The following is an 11,999-nucleotide window of genomic DNA, read 5'->3' as shown; positions in this document are numbered from 1 at the left end:
CGGGCTGGGCGGCAGCAGCTGCTGGAGCGCGGCGTCTCGGTTGCGGCCACTAGTGCAGGGATGTGCCTCGGCCGGTCCTCATTGAAATGCAGCACTTCGCACAGCCTCACTCCAGCCTCTCTCTCCAGAGGAGGGCGGCGGCGGCGGCAGGCGCGCTCCCTTTTCTTGTCTCTCTCGCTCACACGCCCTCCCTTCTCCCTCCACCTCCTCCTCCTCCGCGTGCGCGCCCCGTCGCCCCCGCCCTTCTTGGCAGGGCGCACCCACCACGGCTGCGCTCCAGGTCCTCCTCTCTCCCAGCGTCCTATTCCCACCGCAGCGACCTCGTGCATCTGGCCTGACTACACCCCTAAACCTCCCTAGTCCCCAGAAGTGGTTGTTGGGAGGTGGGGGCAGATCAGATGGTGGAAGAGAACGTGGACAGGGCTGAGTCTGAGCCAGGAAGTGTGCAAGGCAGAGAGGTGATATGGCCCAGAGATGAGGCCCCCACCGTCGAGGGAGGGAGGGAGGTACCCACACCCATACCTTTCGATGTGACCTCACGGTCTGACACCTTTCCCAGGGTATGGAAGCCAGTGGATCACCCTCTCATCCTTCTTGCCCGGGATGCATCCACGCAGCGCCTCTTCGGATGACCAACCCTCCCAAGCTATGCACTCTGGTGCCCCCTACGTTGGGAAGAGCTCTATCTGCTCATGGATCCCAACCCATCATCTCCACTTGACCCCAAGACATGAGTCACCCTTGGAATAGTGACCTCTGCTTAGAGTCAAATATGTTCCAACAGGCCCTTGAGAACTTAAGGGCCAGGTTTCACTACTGGACACTTTGTGGCTGCCAAGGCTGGGTCTGCGGTGGAAAGCCCCATGAGCTCATGCGAGCCTCTCCTCCCAAAGCGGGAATGTTCTCCTAGCCCAGGCTGTTCACAGCTTCCTCCAGTCTTTGCACAAAAGTCCAGGGAGTGGGAGCAGCTCCCAGATTTCAGTGAAATCTTAGACTGGCTCAGTATGCAGCCTGAATGTTGATCCAGTTCATCTGACTTTCAATCCTGTCGCCCACGACTTGTGTTTGTCCCAAATACACCTAAGTATACAAATACACATAAGTATTTTTCTCTCTTCCTGAGCCTACACCTTTCAATGGAAAATTAAAATTTTATTTTTCTCTTGTCCATTGATCCCAGTTATGTATTTGACTACTTATTATTAAAAAGTACTATTCTGAAATACTTTCCAAGTATGATGTAAATGCTAAATAATTACCATTTGTTTTAAAACACAGCTCAAATGAGATCCATGCTACATATTCCACAAGTGATGCAATATTTATTTTTGAACTATTTAATAGCCCAGAGATGAGAGTACAGTGAACTCAACAAATTAACTAAATGCAAAGTAGTAAGCCTATTCTTTCACATTCTGATGCAAAATGAGAGCCATGGGGGTAAATTAAGAGAAAGGAAGAAGCCAAGTACATCTTCTGGAGAACAGAAATCAGAGCTTCTTTTTATCTTGCCAATGACAAATGCCAAGTGATTTCTTCCGAAATGCTAAGCCAGGAAATAAATTTCATCTCTTAACCCCTACGGATATTCTACTAGGGTCATTTCTTAAGAGCTTTAAGTAACTCACCAGCGTCTTACCTCTTCCTAGCACATGCATATAATGTGTTCAGAGAAACACCTTTGTGTTTGAGTCTCTCGGTAGCAAAGTGCTCTCACTAGAAATAGTTGAGCATCATTAGCTCTTTAAGAAAACCAGGGGGTAACTGATAATTAAGTAGATGAGCACATTAAATAGTTTACATTGGCCCTACGTCATGGTCATATCATTTAGTCCAGGACAGCAGGCTGGTACTGAAGTTCATTCCAGGGTAGCTTAAGCCTTTGGCAAATCTAATTTATATTCAACAATAATTCCTTATTGAAATGAAATTTAACTAGAAAACTCCTAATTCAAGTAATTTTCAAAATCGAATGCTACTTCCTTTACATCACTAAGGTATTGATCAAAGAAGTGAATGGAATTAATATATCCTTTTCCCCAGGATCATCTGAAAGTAATGGAGATCTCACTCTAGCTCCCAAAAGCATATGCTATTTAAGCTGTACGCCAACTGCCTCCCCAAGCAGACACAGCTCTGTATCCTACAGGTTGAAAATGACTAGGCCCCAGCTCTGTCAGTGGCTTCCATTAACTCAGTGCTTGCTTTTTGCCATGCTGGGGGCTTTTATACATTTTCTTATTTCATTCTCACAAGAACCATGCAAGGTAGGCATTGACATTATTATCCTCATCTTACAGATGACGGAATTTAGACATAGAGAGGTTACATCATTTGCCCACAGTCATGTAGCTTAAAAATGTCAAACCCAACTTCAAGGTTTAAAATCCCTATGTTTTAAAATTCAAGTCAGTTTTTCAATTGCTAAGGCCATATGCTTATACAGCAATACCAAATTCTAGTGCAAAGTGTAATCTTTTTTGGAAAATGCAGTCTTTTAATCAAAGAGCTTATTACTTCATAACAGAGAGTTAACTCCTTGCTATCATGAACACTGCTTCTTTTAGTGATGGATCCCCTCAAATGTGTCTTTGGACTAAACTTCTCATGAGGACATTTGCACTTTAACCTCTGGCAACATAGTGGATGGACAATCTTATCTAAGTGTGCTTGTCTTCCTGAATGTAAGGTTTTAGTGCAAACCAGGAAAGAGACAGAGAACCATTATTCTTCAGAATAATACTTTTTAATTCACCATGTATCGCCTCTCAGGTTCTTTTCACTGCCTTGTTCATAAACAATATGCTTAATCACGTAGATTCAAGTAGAACTGTAGAATGAGAATATGAGCAGGAAGAGATACACTTCCTGTTTTTCCCTCTAGGAGGAAGGATTTGCTCTGGCTCATTCATAATCTCTCCTCTGTGGCTATGGGCATATAGTGCTCCTGGGTTGGGGGACTGTGTATATGTAGTGGCTGCCACAATTGTGAGAAGCAGCTTCACAGAACATAATCATCAGTCTGATTTTCCTTTGTATATCTTTTCTTCTGAAGACTATGGCATTTCCTGATAGTTTATCTAATTCCCTCTAATTACAGAGAACATACTTCTGGCTTCTACTAGAATCACAGAAACTCGGTGATGTGAGACCTTGGCAGAAGCCTATCAATTTTTCCCCAGTGCATGAATTCGCTCCACAACAAGTTGTCTTCCAGCCTCCATTCTGTTGCCTCTGTGGCAAAAGTGAAGAGGAATAAGATTATCCCTTTGAGTGTTAGGATAGATCATGGAATTCTAGACATAGTAAATGAGATCTTTAAAATAAATTGTTTTAACTGGCTGTTTACCTTTGGTTTGGAACTCCAAACATGCTGAGATCCAAACTACATGAGATTCTGGACCTGCACAGAGGAAGAAAGGCCCCTACTACTCTGATAGAACCTCTGTAAACTAGCAGAGAGCTTCCGAAAGCTCTTTTCTTCATTTCCTGCCTAAATGTAATTTGCTTTAGTGAAGGGGAACGCTGCACAGCCCACTCCCCTGCTGGACAGCTCCTCAAATTCAACTAAGATCCACTTCCCTGGAATTTTCCTGTGCACCCTGGGTCTACCCTTTAGACCTGTGGAGAACAAATCAAATGGTCTTGGCTTTTGCTTGACAGTCTCATTACTTTCTCCCAAATTTGACTCCTCATTAACTAGGAATCCTCAGCCCTTCAACTGCTTCTCATTTGACATCTTTGGAAATGCTCACAGCAGTGCAGCTGTCAGTATCTCCCTCCACATCTGCCTCCCAAAACTGGGCATGGCACAGCAGGGGTGGTCTGACTAGGGAAGCTCCATGACTTCATTGACTGTTGACACGGTGCTTCCATTATAGGAGCCTAACATCTAATCAATGTCTCTGACAGGCATGCCATGCTATTGACTCATCCAGTCAATAAAAATCTCCAAGGTTTTCACATGTTTTGCTCTTAAGACCCCTCATTCTGCATTTGTTCAATTAGATTTGGGGGACCTAAGTCCAGTGCCCACTTGGAATTTTCCTTTATTAACGTTGTATATTGTTATTTGATCCCCCATTCAAATCTGTTGAGTGAGATCCTTTTGGATCCTAATAAGGGCATATTATACTTGAATGATCCCTCCAGCATCCTATCAGTCTGATTAGCACTGCACCAACATCATCATCTCAGTTGTTGATAAAAACTTTCAACAGAACATGGTCACAGCAGGCTCCATCACCTTACTGCCCACAGTCTCTCTCCAGGTTGATGGCAGATGGCCAATGACTCTCTCAATGTACTCAAGTAATTAGAGGTCAACATGTTCTCTCCAGAAAATAATTATCTAGAGATCCAGTGATAGGAAAAATTCACATTTTTATATCAAGGATTATATCCTTGACTTCAATGCCATTTTGAGGTCATGAGTATTCATAGACCACATAAATTTTCATTCATTCATCCATTCATCTAATAAGTAATTTTTGAGTGTATCCAATGTGCCAGGCACCATGCTAGGTAAAAGTAATACAATCATGAGATAGAGTTACAAATATCCTGTGCCCAGACATTGGTAGCTTGTAGGGAGATTGGATTAAACCCATACTTACAGAAATAATTATTTAAGTACCATGAAGGAAAAGAACACAAATAACTTCAAGGAGAGCGTTTCTTCCCTAAGGAAGTAACATTTAAGCAGACACCTGAAGTTTGCTGGGGGAAGGGCATTATTCCAAGCACAAGAAACAGCTGAGTGAAGACTTTGAGTGGGAAGCAGCTTGTTCAAGGAAGAAGAGCTGGGCAGAGTGGCTGGGGCACAGGCAGAGAGAGTGGAGAGAGGCAGCTGCAAGGGTGGGCAGGGGCCAGCACCCCACATCCTGAGGGCCTTATTAAGGAATATGGACTTGTCCTAAAGAAAAAGAAAATCACTGAAGGATTTTAAGCAGAGAAGTGAATCTGAACTTAGCAAAGTATTCAAATCTGCAAAGTTCTTTAAGTCCATGGATTAAATATGGCATCTCCAAGTGAAAAATAAAATTATGTAAAATTACAGGTTATTCTTGACACAAGGATTTTAGAAAAGTAACTTAAGAATGTATACTTACTTATATATTCTATCACTGCCCCAAGGCATGGAGTAATTCCCCCAAAATAATGAAAATTTTACTTAAGGATCCTAAAATTAACCTCAAAAATAGTCACCTTTGCTAAAATACATCTTTTTTTTTTTTTTTTGAAACAGAGTCTCACTCTGTCACCCATGCCACGAGTGCAGTGGCATGATCACGGCCCACTGCAGCCTCAGCCTCCCTTGCTCAAGTGATCCTTCCACCTCAGCCTCCTGAGTAGCTGGGACTACAGACACTTGCCACCAAACCTGGCTAATTTTTTTTATTTTTGGTAGAGATGAGGTCTTACTATATTGTTCAGGCTGGTCTAGAACTATTGGGCTCAAGCAATCCACCTGCCTTGGCCTCTCAAAGTGTTGAGATTACAGGCATGAGCCACCATGCCAAGCCCTAAAATGCTTTTGAATAGAACTTTATTGAGCCACACTCTTTAGTTGCAAAAATTTTTGAGAGACAAATAATTTCCTTTTTATATTTATTAATGTATACTTACATTAAAGTACTGTATACTACTCTATTAATTATATTTTATATAATTATATTTTCTAAGAACTCTCACTGATTCTATAGAATACAAATATTTAAGAAGTCACAATAGTTATGTTAAATCTTCTAAGCATGAATCAGACCTCACCTGAAACACCTGGGATTTTTTAAATTAGGGGCTCATACAATAGTGCTTGTCCTTTTATAAAATACACCTGTAGACTGAATAACTTTATAAGTAAAGTCAAAGAGTCATTGGCAAGTTTTTAATGTATCCCAAGGAGTCTTTTAAACTTTAATTTAATTTGTAGAAGTGGATTTTCAAAGATATCTTTTAAACAAAGAGAAAACGTACTACATTTCTGCTGTTGGTAATCTTTTAAGTGAAAAAAAATCAAAATATGTTTAGTACATATATATTCTACATTTTTTCATGTATATGTATATATACCAAAAGTGTAACTTTAAATAGAAAAATGTAGGATGCTAATGGATGTAATGTATTGTATTATAAATTCTTTCACTTAATAATTAACTCAAATGTACCATAAATCTAAATGCAAAAACTGACACAATAAAATTTCTAGAATAAAATATGGGAAAAACATCTTTGTGACCTTTGGCTATAGAAAGGTTAGAGAAGACCCAAAAACATGAAACATAAGTAAGAATTAGTTAAGATGGTTTTTATGAAATTAAAAAACTTTTGCTCTTCAAAAGACACTGTTAAGAAAATGAAAAGGCAAGCCACAAAGTAGCAAAAAAATTTGCAAAATATATATCTGATAAAGACCTTGCATCCAGAATAAAGATCTCTTACAGCTCAGCAGGGATCAGAACAAAAAAGAGGGGTAGAAAGGCAAAAGATTTGAATAGATGCATCACCAAAGAATACATAAGAATGCCCAACATCTTTAGTCTTTAGGGAAATGCAAACCCAAACCACAATGAGATACCATTGCACACCCAACAGAATAACTAAAAATAAAAAGACTGATGATACCAAGTGTTGGGGAGGAGGCTGGGCAGCTAAAGTTCTTCATCATCCCTGTTTGGAATACAAAATAATAGTTATTTTGAAAAATAATTTGCCAGTTTTTTTGTACCTACTCTATGACCCATCAATCCCATACCTAGATATATACCCAAGAAAAAGAAAAATATGTTTATGCAGACTTGTGTTTAAAACTTTTTTACCAGTTTTATTCATATTAGATAAAACAACTGAAATAAACATTTACTGGTGAATGGATAAACAAACTGTGGAATATGCATACAATGGAACACTATTCAGTTATTTAAAAAGTGGAACTGCTGATACACACAACATGGGATCTCAAGGTATTATGTTAAGTGAAAAAAGACAGGCACAAATGACTACATGCTGCATAATTTCATTTATATGAAATTCCAGAAAGGGCAAGAAAACTAGATCAGTGGTCACAGGGCTAGAGTTGGGAAAAGATTGGCTACAAAGAAGCACAGGTAAAATACGTGGGATAATGAAACTTCTATATCATCATTGTGGTGATGGTTACATACCATTACCCATTTGTCAAAATCTACCACGTTGTACACTAAAAACAGGTCAATTTTATTGTACGTAAATTAATAGCTCAATGAAACTGATGAAAATTTCCATACACCAAATGCAAAGTCAAAAAAAAAGATAGGCTGGAAAAAAATATTTGAAATATATATGACAGACAAAGATTACTCTTTCTAACTTACAAAGAGCCATAGAAATTTATAGGTAAACATCAAGCAACCTGATAGAAAAATGAATAAAGTGTATGCAGTTTTCCACATTAGAGTTGAGGTGAATGGCTATTAATCATATGGAAGGATGCTCAACCTTATTGAAAATTCAGGTCGAAGTAAACAAGGCAAACATGAGACACATTTCCCCTCATCAGTCTGGCATCTATTAGAAAGACTGATAAAATATATTGTTGGCTAAAATATGGAAGAAAAGACACTCTTATACAACAGCTATAATTTTTTTGGAAAGCAAATCGCAAACAGAGTCTTTGATCCAGCAAGATCTATTCTACAAAAATAAAAGCACCAGTACATAAGCGTTTGTGTCTAGAATGTTCATTGCTGATCTTTCTCTACCATCAATGGTAAAATTCTGGCAGGAAAACTACTGTTTATAAATAGAGAAATGGCTGAATAAATTGGAGCACATATATACATACTGCAGAATAACATGCTTCTATTAATAACATATGAATTAGGCTATATATATTGACATGGAGGAACATGATATGCTGTTATATGAAAAGGCAAGTGGCAGAGATATTTATAGTATGATCTCATTATTTGGTAATGAAGAGAAAGAAAGAGAATCTGTATTGTGTATCTGTTTGCATATAATTGTATGAGCTTACAGAGCTAAGGATAAACATGCATCCAAAAGTGTAAATATTCGCTGTTAAGGAGCCAATAGTTGGGGAAACAGATTGTTGCCCTTTTCTTTGTGTATCTCTCTGTTAATGCCCTATTGCATGAACACTTTCTGGCTTTGTAGTTTGAAAAGAAAATTCAAGAAAATAGTTTGAAAAACTGTGCAAAGAGTGAAACATATTCCCCTCCCACTGCACCCCACCCAGTGTTCAGAACTTTCACAACACTAACCTAGTATGCATGGATGTGACACCAAACTCTGAAAAACTCTCCTACCCTTCTTAGTTCTAATAAAATGTGAGGTCAAATGATAGAATATACTGTTTTGATAAAGATCTGTGGGTGTGGTTCAAGTAACAAATACACACACAAAGGGAAAAAGAACTCAAACTGGCTTTACCCTGAGGGCACTGAGCTTTAGTTTTCATAGCCTCCTAATGCAGGAAGATTGGAGACAAAACCCAAAATATGCTTATCATGAAGTGCTGAAAAGGGAACCCCATACACTCTCAGAGAAAGGGTGCCTATCTCAAAATTTTGTTTTAGGTTAAGGAGGAAAATATTCCCTAAGAATTTAGGTATACACTCTGGGCCTCATGTAGGTTTGCAGCCTAAATTCATACTGTCCTGGTGACCTAAAAAGCCTTGAAACTCTCAGTTCAGTTTAAAACGGTTTTCAGGCATTTAGGAAAAGTGAACTGAGTCCTCACTGAAGAAATACATCTTCAAGCCAAGTCTCAAAAAATTGTTACTAATGTACTTCTAAAGATTATAGGGTAATGGTGAAGAAAAGAAAGGAAGATGAGGGGGAGAGGAAGAAGTAGAAGGGGGAGGAGGAAGAAGAGGAGGAAGAAACACTAAATAGATTAATAAAGAAAGCATCAGGAATATAAGCTAGAAAAAAGTGAAAAATAAACTCAGAATTAAAATGACTTCTGATAGTGGTATTATCAGACATGGGATATAAAAATATATGCATATATGTAGTATGTTTAACATAATAGAAGAGAGGATAAAGATTTCAAGCCAAAAGCAAGGGATTTTTAAAAAGACCAATAACATTTGAAAAAAATGTATCAAAAAGAACTTGTAAAAATTAAAGAAACCAACTGAAATTAAAGTCTAAACAATGACTTTTTCAGCAGATTTGATACAGCTGAAGAAAGATTTAGTAAACTGGAAACTAGATTTAAAGAACGAATCCATAATGCAACACAGAGAGACAAAGAAATGAAAGACACTGAATAATAGTTAGGAGTCATAAATAACAAAGTAAAGAGTTCAAAAATATGTCTAGAGTCCCAGAAAAAGAAAGAGAGAGAAAATGGGTGACAGAAAACTTGAAGAAGAAATGGATGAGCATTCTTAAAGAACTGATGACAAATATTAAGCCCCAGATTTATGAAGTCTAAGAAAACCAAAATTTTATCAAAACATTTTAAAAATAAAATTGACATATATACTATTAGAGTGTTAGGTCTTACACTATAAACATGTGCCTTTTTCACAGTCTATTTAGTAGCATATTTTTCGATTTCTGTGCTTTTTGTTGGTGATTTTGCAGTTTAAAATTCTCCTCAAGTATAGTGCTGAAATACTGTTAGTGTTCCTAAGAACAAGAAGACTATGAGGTGTCTTCAGGGGAAAATACACGTGTTACAGAAGCTGCATTCAGATGTGAGTACAGTGCTGTGGGCTGCAAGTTCAATGTTAATTAATCAACAATATAGATTAAATAAGGTGTTTTTAAACAGAAACACATACAAAACAAGGTTATGTATTGATAAGCTGATGAAAATGTTGTGACCACATGCTCATGGAACCTCACCATTTATTTTCTCTAGGAGAAGTGGCTCAGTATTTAATAATTCAGTGTTAACAGTGAGTTTATAGAACATAATTACTGCAAATAATGAACCTAGGAGGAGTAAAATGGAAGCCAGAGAACAGTAGAATGGTATCTTCAACATGCAAAAAGAAAATAATTATCAACATAGAATTGTGTATTAAAGAAAATCATTCTCACAAATAAGGGTGACTACAAGATATTCTTCAGAGGAACTATGACTAAAAATGTTTACTTTCCATAAGTTCTCACTTAAATTCTTTAAAATGTATTTCTAGAATAAGCAAATTTTAATTGATAAATATAGGGTGTATAATTTCCAAAATCATAGAGAAAAATAATATAATTTTTAAAATTAATGTAAAATAAGATATGGAAGGAAAGTGAAAGAAACATAGGACAAGTGGAACAATTATAAAGCACAAAATAAGATGCTGAAAATAACCCAAATATTTTTGTAATTACAAAAATATAACTGTGCTAAAAACTCCATTTAAGAGGCCAAATTGCTAGACTGGAATTTTTAGACCTAGCTCTATGCTGTTGATAAGAGACACATTTAAAATATAATGAGATGATAAAATTTGAAATATAAAGATGGAAAAAATATACCATGTAAATACTAACAAAGTTCAAATAAGTATATTAAGGTAAAAATTTCTAAGTCTTACATAATGATAAAAAAGTTAATTGATCAAAAACATACAATCTATTTCTACCTAACAGCACAAAATAATATGACTTTAATAATATGAGGCAAGAATTAAAGAATTATAAAAAGAAAATAGAAAAAAAATCAGCAAATTTCCAAATACTGATTCATACAGTCAATATTCTTCCCTACAATGCAATTAAATAGGAAATGAGTAATCAGATGGAAAAAAATTAAATCTATATATTTAAACTATTTGAAATATTCTTAGTTGTACATTGTTCAAAGGAGAAATCATAATTGACTTTAGAAAATACTTTAGAAAATCAATGAACTAAGCATCTAACTTCAGAAGTTAGAAAGAAAACAACAGGCCAGGTGCGGTGGCTCACGTCTGTAATCCCACCACTTTGGGAGGCTGAGGTGGGCGGATCACGAGGTCAGGAGATTGAGACCATCCTGGCTAACACGGTGAAACCTCGTCTGTGCTAAAAAAAAAACAAAAACAAAAAAATTAACCGGACGTGGTGGTAGGTGCCTGTAGTCCCAACTACTCAGGAGGCTGAGGCAGGAGAATGGCGTGAACCAGGGAGGCAGAGCTTGCAGTCAGCCGAGATTGTGCCACTGAACTCCAGCCTGGGCGACAGAGCGATACCCTGTCTCAAAAAAAACAACAACAAAAAAAAAAAAAAAAAGAAAAGAAAAAAAAAGAAAAAGAAAAAAGAAAACAACAGAATAAAGCCATAATAAGATGTATAAAAAGACAAATATAAGGGACTACTGACAGAAAACATTCTATGATAGCACTCAAGATTTCTGCATCCTTGAGCACACAGCCAGCATAATCTATTTCTGTTGAGTGTGGATGCGCCTAACTTAGTTAGTTGAGCCCTTTAAAAGAGGGTTTGGAGGTCAGAGACAGAGGTCTGATAAATTCAAAGGTTCAGCAGGTGCTCTTCTTCTGTCCTGGAGGTATGCAAATAGTCATGTTGTAAACTGCTTGCTGGGGCCACATGGCAAAGAACTGTGTTTAGCTGTAGAAGTTGAGGAGCCAACAAGCAAATAGGAATTCAGCCATATAACTATAAAGAAATGAATTCTGTCAAAACCAGTGAGCTTGGAAGAAGAGCTCCTGCCTTATCATAGCCCCAGCCCCACCTTAGCACCTTGATTTCAGCCTGGTCAGACCTTGAGCAGAGGATACAGCTAAGCATACCCAGACATAAAACAATAAAATTTTGAGATACTCAGTTTGCAGCCATTTGTCACACAGTAATAAAAAATTAATACAGAATTGATTTAATGTTCTAAAAAACACATACACAATAGAGAGAATCATCAGAGACAAAAGCTGGTTCCTTAAAAACTCTAATAAAATAGATCAAACTTTGGAAAGATAAAGTAAGAATAAAATAAAGAAGGTGAAAGTGAATAATATTAAGAATAAAAAAGCAGATCTAACTGCACATGT

The 11,999-nt window shown here is 37.5% G+C and overlaps 1 protein-coding gene across 1 annotated transcript in view; it reads right to left on the bottom strand.

Moving 5' to 3' along the window:
* Positions 1-774, bottom strand: part of DCLK1 (doublecortin-like kinase 1) — a 354,978-nt gene extending 354,204 nt beyond the window's left edge. The window contains exon 1 of the mRNA XM_011943027.1: positions 523-774. The gene's annotated coding sequence lies outside the window, so the exon portion shown is untranslated. The remainder of the gene's footprint in view (positions 1-522) is intronic.
* Positions 775-11,999: the final 11,225 nt, after the last annotated feature.

Source organism: Colobus angolensis, unplaced genomic scaffold (assembly GCF_000951035.1).
Source record: "Colobus angolensis palliatus isolate OR3802 unplaced genomic scaffold, Cang.pa_1.0 Scaffold214, whole genome shotgun sequence".
NCBI classification, from domain to species: domain Eukaryota; kingdom Metazoa; phylum Chordata; class Mammalia; order Primates; family Cercopithecidae; genus Colobus; species Colobus angolensis.
Note: the sequence above shows the minus strand (reverse complement) of the source record. Positions and strands in the feature narration are given on the sequence as shown.